Source organism: Camellia sinensis, chromosome 4 (genome assembly GCF_055761805.1).
Source record: "Camellia sinensis isolate YWXY chromosome 4, ASM5576180v1, whole genome shotgun sequence".
Classification (NCBI taxonomy): domain Eukaryota; kingdom Viridiplantae; phylum Streptophyta; class Magnoliopsida; order Ericales; family Theaceae; genus Camellia; species Camellia sinensis.
Genome location: NC_138964.1, coordinates 197,944,059 through 197,950,928, shown reverse-complemented (window position 1 = coordinate 197,950,928; position 6,870 = coordinate 197,944,059).

The following is a 6,870-nucleotide window of genomic DNA, read 5'->3' as shown; positions in this document are numbered from 1 at the left end:
ATGTAGATCAGCAAAAGTAGGAAAGGGGATTACAATCATCTTCTGCATTAGCTTCGGCTGAAGATTGCGCACAATCATCCGAATCTGGTCCTTGTCCGTGGGTCTTAAGGTCATCATCGAAGCTTTAGCCTGCCATCTGGTTACAAATTCTGAGAAACTCTCCTTGGTTTCTTGTCTCGTTGTCTCGAGATCTCGGGTCGTGATCTCGATTTGTGTGTTATACGAGTACTGCAGGATGAAGGCCTCAGCCATCTCGTCCCAACTTCTCTTGACGTCATCTTCCAATTTTGCATACCATGCGGCCGCTACACCTGACAAGGTCCGGCCAAATAAAGACAGCTTCTGCAATCTAGTGAGGCCCATTGGCCTTAGGACGTCTGAAAATAGTCGCAGGTGTACCATGGGATCCTCAGATCCGTCAAAACGATCGATTTGTGGCATCTTAAACCGATCTGGCAGCGTCACGGCTGCGTCAGTGTATCCGTCCCCAATGTCCGGAATGGACTTCGCACCCTGAGATTTTTTTAACAGCTTTTCAAGCTTGTGCATTTTCAATGCCACAAGGTCCACCTCGGACTCGAAGGGAGAATCCGATAGATTGATAGGAGTGGGTGCCTTGGATTGCTGAGGCAGAATCGGGGGTGGAGCTGGCCCCGTTGGGATGTCCGTATCTTCTTGGACGTTCCGGGCGTTTGGAGTCTCTTCGGGTATCGGAACCCTTAGTGGGGGAGGGACTTGCTGTGAAGCTGACGTCCCAGTTTGCTGCTGCAATCTCATAATTAACTCCGCTTGCTCACCCATAACAGCGGCTTGTTGTTTCGTGAATTCTGCCTGTCGGACAGCATCCTGCTGCATCATTTTCATGCTTTCCTGAAGTTGGCGCACCATCTCCTCTAAGCTAGCCATACTATTCTGCTCTGGTTGAATTACTGGTATATGTTCTCTTTCTGTAGGTGAGACAGGACCCTGATCCCTACTGGACTCAGGCGGGGTAGATAAGGCTCTCTGAACTGACTGTCGAACCGATGCCCTCTGCCTGGTTGCCTTCCGTTTAGTAACCGGGGGTAGAGAGTGGTACACCGGTTGTCCTGCTATCAGATCCTCAGATCGATGGAGTCGGCAACCTCTGATCCAGAGTGCTTAGGGAATGTCTACCGGGTTAGAAGCAATGGTGCTAAACTACCTAGCAAAAAGATAAATAAAGCAGTAAATAAACAAGCAATCGGACGGCATAACTGCTTAAAATAAACACATACAACATGCAGTTGGGCATTCACAATGCACAGTTTGATAAGCCGAACACACTGTTCCCCGACACTGATCACTGTTTCCCGAATTTCTGTTCCCAAAATACTGAATCTGATACCCGCGGATACAACTGATTCTCGAATTCTGATATCAATGCCCTTAGGCCTGATGCCCCAGACTTGCAAACTGGTATGCACATTCCTGTAGAGATATACCCCTAAAAGCACATAGCAAGTAAAGAGAGCCAAAACACCCCTATGTTGGGGTAGGGTTTCCCTGTCCTATTTTTTCAGGAGCTAGGGTTTCACTATGCACGCAACAGTTTTCAAACAACCTAACATCAGGTAAGCAGCCTATCCTAATTTGGAATGGTCACTACGGATCCGAATATGCACTAGGTCGAATGGTTGAAAAGGGTGCCCCGGTAAACCGGGGTTTGTGTTCCCATGCTGTCAGAGCCCATAACCGGTCAGCCTTACGGACATGCCTTGACAAGACAAGCCTCCGGCAAACCGTTTAGGAATGGCAGATGGCAAACACTGTGTTCCTAGGCGCACCAATGCACCTGCAATGCAAAGAAACACATAAATGGAATCAAAACAGGATATCATGAGTTCGAGTCAAGCTCTCTAAACATCCCCAGCAGAGTCGCCAGAAACTGTAGCAAACCCGCGAGGGACCCCGCTACAGTTCGGACTCGCGATTTTTGTTGTCGCGGTTCTTAATCTGAACCAAAGAGTCCAAATCTGGCAAATTGTTTTGAGAAACAGATTTTGAAAAAGTAGTGCCAAACATGGACTGCTTTGCCAGATACAGAGTCGCCACCTAAATATTTTTTAAAATGGGGAAATTTAGGAAACCCTGACTCGGTGCCGAAGGCCACATGTCCGTCATCACCGGAGTTGTCTCGGCTCGGGAGCTCGGGTACGATCGGGGAAGGTCAACTATGAGCACCCCCTTTCGCCCGGTCCGAAGGCCGGCCTCTACTAACCATGATATCCGATTTTGAAAACGTTATGTGTTCTTATTCCATTTATTAGCCTAGAATTACTATGTTATGCGCGCAGCAAACAAGTATAGACTAGATTGCCTAATTTGGAAAGAAGCATTGCATATCCGTTTGTTTTGAAAATGCTTTGGAATTTGCTACTCGCAAGTAGGCTAAAACACGGATTTCAATGAGTTTTTCCAACTCAAACAATCCAACCTTCACCCACAGGCATTTCAAACAGTTTATCATATAAGCATTTAGCCGCATGGCAAGCATACTGTCATGTTAACATTCACACACATGCGAGATGCTAAAGCATAAATACTTACATCGTACTCCGTGCCAAAACAGTAAACTAGTTAGCAAACATGCGTGTCCTAGTTCATGTTAAATTGCTTAATGTAACACATACAAGATGCAATTAGATAGGCTCGGCTAACCTAAGCATGGCATATGAAATGCGATCAACTATCATATATTCAATTTTTTGAATTCAAGTACAAATGCAGTTAGCGTGATGTACCGAGCCTAATGTATGCAGTACAAATGCATGGATGCACACATGCATAGCATAAGGTATGCTAAATTAAACATACCCTAATCTACCATCATAAGCAGGTAAATAAAAGGGAAGAAAGACGTGAGGTTGGAAGACATACACACACTCACGCACCCTTATTACATAATTGTCCTCACTCGGAGGGAACAAATAAATATTACAGTCCCAAATGATAAGCAAATAAAATTATTACAGAATTTCTAATTAATTAAAAGAAAGGATGCAAAAGAAAGAGGAGGGTGGCCGCAGCCTCTGCCTCGAGATGCGCAGATGATGCATGCTCGGAACTTGGCTCGCCCGAAAAAACCCGTACCATACCCCTGCCACCTCTGTTTGTACTGCCTTGTCTCTCTGAAAATTGCCAAAGTCTTGGAGCAGGTTCCTTACACACTGCCGAGCACCACCGGCCAGACAGAATTCCCACCGACACTCTACAATTTCCACCGGCTGTTCTTGGACTCATCGGCACTTCAGTGATTGCCGGTCGGCACTAAATTCTGCCGGTCGGCAGAAACTTCCTGCAGAAGACAGTTTTGACAGCAAACAGAGAACAGACAGTGCATGGCATGGGGTTTTCAGGCACATGTGAGCATGGTCATGCTTCCTATCATGCTTTGAACTCAAGGAAGCATGATCTTCAATCCTCGAGCCATCAATGGTGCATGATAGCCCAAGGGATCAAATTTGCCACTTGATGTAAGGATGCATGCAACAAACAAAATGAGAACCAAAGCCTTATCAAGTCGGAGTCAAAGGCTTCGGTGACCGAGAGTCAAAGCACATTACATCACTTGTAGTATGAATGTTCCTTGATTCTCACACTTGGTTTAACACCCCAAACCAAGCAATGCAATGCATGTTATGCAAACATGATTCAAATGCAACATGGTGCCAAATATTCAAGTCATGGCAAATGTTATGGAACTATCATGACAAATATGCAATGCTAAGCATGCAAGGTGCAAATGTGATGCAAACATGGACCAATTTACCATAAAGATAGCATGGGACTACACATTTATGAAACAATTATGTAGCAAACATGAGACAAGCGTGCAAGAGGGCCTTAAAGTGATAAAGGTGCAGGCCTTAATTCACCTCAAAACAGCACCAAAAGTGCTCAAAATGATGGACAAACTCTCATGTCAACATGCAAGCCAATAGACCCAAGGCTAAGGCACCAAAAGGGCCACTTCATTTCCAACAACAAGACCAAATCATGGCATGGTTTAGACAAGTAAAAAAAAGAGTTTTTGCAGACAAAATAGGGCTCCAAATCTTCTTAATACGGCAGCCAAAATGACTCCAAAGGAGTGTATGCACCAAGGTTCAAATGTAGGCATAAAAAGGCACACCCTCAAGGCACAAAAGAGATCATAAATGCAAGCATGCAAACATGATTTAGGGACTGAAATAGCATGGCAAACAACTTCAACTCATTAAAGTGGACCAACTAAGGCATGCTTGTGACCCATATACTTGAGGGCTCACAAGCCAAAATGCATAGCAACCATATCAAACATGTCAAACATGACCAAATGGATAACCAACAGACTTTAAGCATGGAAAAATAGTGCTAACATCTTCATGGAACTAAGCCAACACATGCAAAAATCATGGTCTAAACACAAGGGACATTTCTAGGCCAAATGGAGCAATACAAAGCAAGTACTACAAGCATACAACGAGGCACAAATCCGGATAAAAACAGAGGTTATATATGACCTAAAACATCCAAAAATCTTCTGAAATAAGGCTTAAGATGATCAAGCATACATGCTACCCTTTTAGGCCAAAATGTAAGGAAACAAGTCAATGAAGGGAGAGGGGTGTCCCTCCCCTATGCAAGACTTCAAACCACCTTTTTTAATACTGAAAATCAACTGGTTTTTAGTGATGAAAAGACCAACACACTCAAGCAAACAAGGCCTCTCAAAAGAAGCACAAAAGAGGCCAAATAAAGCCTAATGAGGCGAGTTAGCACTCAAACCACAAAATAGCCTTAATGAAAGTTCTAAAGCATGAGAATACAAGCCTTTTTCATGTTATACACAAAAGCTAAATCAACAAGCAAGATAGGTAAAAGACTATTGCAAGTTTGGGGAATATAAAGCAAGATGCTCACCCTTGAAGAACCTTTGAAGAACAAATGGTCCAGCCCTCTTCTTTTAATCAAAATCAGTCCAAAAACTCAAGAATCAACCCCCCAAGTCCCTCAATCTCGGAGCAAGGTGTAATAGTGTGTGTAATGGTGCAAAAGTAAGGTAAAAACACACTTTTGGGCCAAAAATCACACACAAAGGAGGAGAGAGAGGGAGATATAGAGATAGGATATATCTATATCTCTAAGCTTTGGTTTTTACTTCTAAGTTTCTAACCTAGATCAAAGAGGAAGGCCCTTCCTCTTATAAGACTCCCTCTTGCAAAGCTTATACAACAAGCTTGCTTAGAGGGAGATCCTTCCATACACGTGTATGGAGGGAGGCAGAGTTGGTGCCAGCTATCACAGCTGGCACAAAATATCTCCATAAAGTGGATGAATAGTGGTCGGCTGCCCAAAAATGTTATTTCGACAAAAAAAGTGCCGACCGGCAACAAACTATGCCGACCGGCAATAAAATGTGCCGACCGGCAACAAATAGTGCCGATGGAAGCAAAAGACCAGCCGGTGGCCTCTAGCCACTGCCGGTGGTGTGTGGGGATGCCTCTCAAGGTATTCCCTGCCCTTCCAAGGCAAAACACAAGTATTCAGTGTGAAACCAAACACTAAATGGTCAAGTTCGGAGATCCTGAGGCAGGGCGCGCGAGCCGAGACCTCCGGGAACTCCAAACGAACACAAACACGAATAATCACCGAGTGTTCCAAGCGGTGACATCCAAGTCTCGAGGACGGTCAAAAATGGGGTGTCTACACCAAGTCTTGAAAGAAGGACCAATATCATCAATGCACTCGATGTTACAATAAAATTCCCGGACCCAATAAAGGTTTTGACGGCCGGAGAAAGAGAGAACTAAGTCACCCCCCAAAGGATCAAATAATAGTCGAATGGGTATAGACTCAAAAGTGTTGGTCTGGACATGACGCTCAAGATGAATAGTCCTAGAAGAGTAAAGTTCTCTAAGAGACTTGGCTTTTTTAGCGAATGGAAAACGGTTGAAGTTATATTGCAGGTAGGGGTGTGCGTGGTGCGGGTCGGTGCGGTTTGAGAGAAAAATAGAAACCGTATGGCGGGTGGCGGATTGATAAAAGTGTCACTAGAATTTACCATTTTCCTTATCAAAAATCGGCGGTTCGGTTGGCAAATAATGGCGGATTTGCCTTGGCGGTTTGGGCGGATTAGCGGTTTATAAAAAATATAATTCAAATTACAAAACTTAAATCAAAGAGTAAAAAAAAGACGAGAGATACCGTGATGTTAAGCATCTTGCGAAACTTTCTTCTGATGCAGCAAGTGTAGCAACAACATGATAATATCAACGACTATGCCATCAATTCATTACAAGCATCAGTAGAAGCTACAATGATCAAATACAATACATAAAATTAATATCATTCAGGATTTACAATATATTGAAAATGTTTACTGTTGAAAAGTATTTAGATTAAAAAGTGAGCTGATGCAAGTTTGCAACATGGCCAGGAAAAAAAAAAGATTGAAAAGTGAATTGGAATCCAACTTTATTTTGGATTACTGACATCTTGAATTCCCCTCGAGCAGTAATGTAATACTATATTCTAAGGTATAGAACAACAAGCAAACTTAAGTAAAAAAGAATTTTTAGAATCTTATAAAACATGATTTAATAGCGGCGCGGGTCGGTGCGATTTTGAAGAAAAATAGAAACCGGCAGATTGATAAAAGTGTCACTAAAATTTGCCATTTTTCTTATCAAAAACAGGCGGTTCAATTGGCAAATAATAATGAATTTGCCTTGGCGGTGCGGTTCGGTGCGGTTTTGGCGATTTCGGTGGTATTATGCACACCCCTAATTGTAGGAGGTTAGTAGTGGACTTGCGGCATTTAGCGGTAGAGGAGGACATAACTAAAACCAAGAAGACAACAACCCCAAT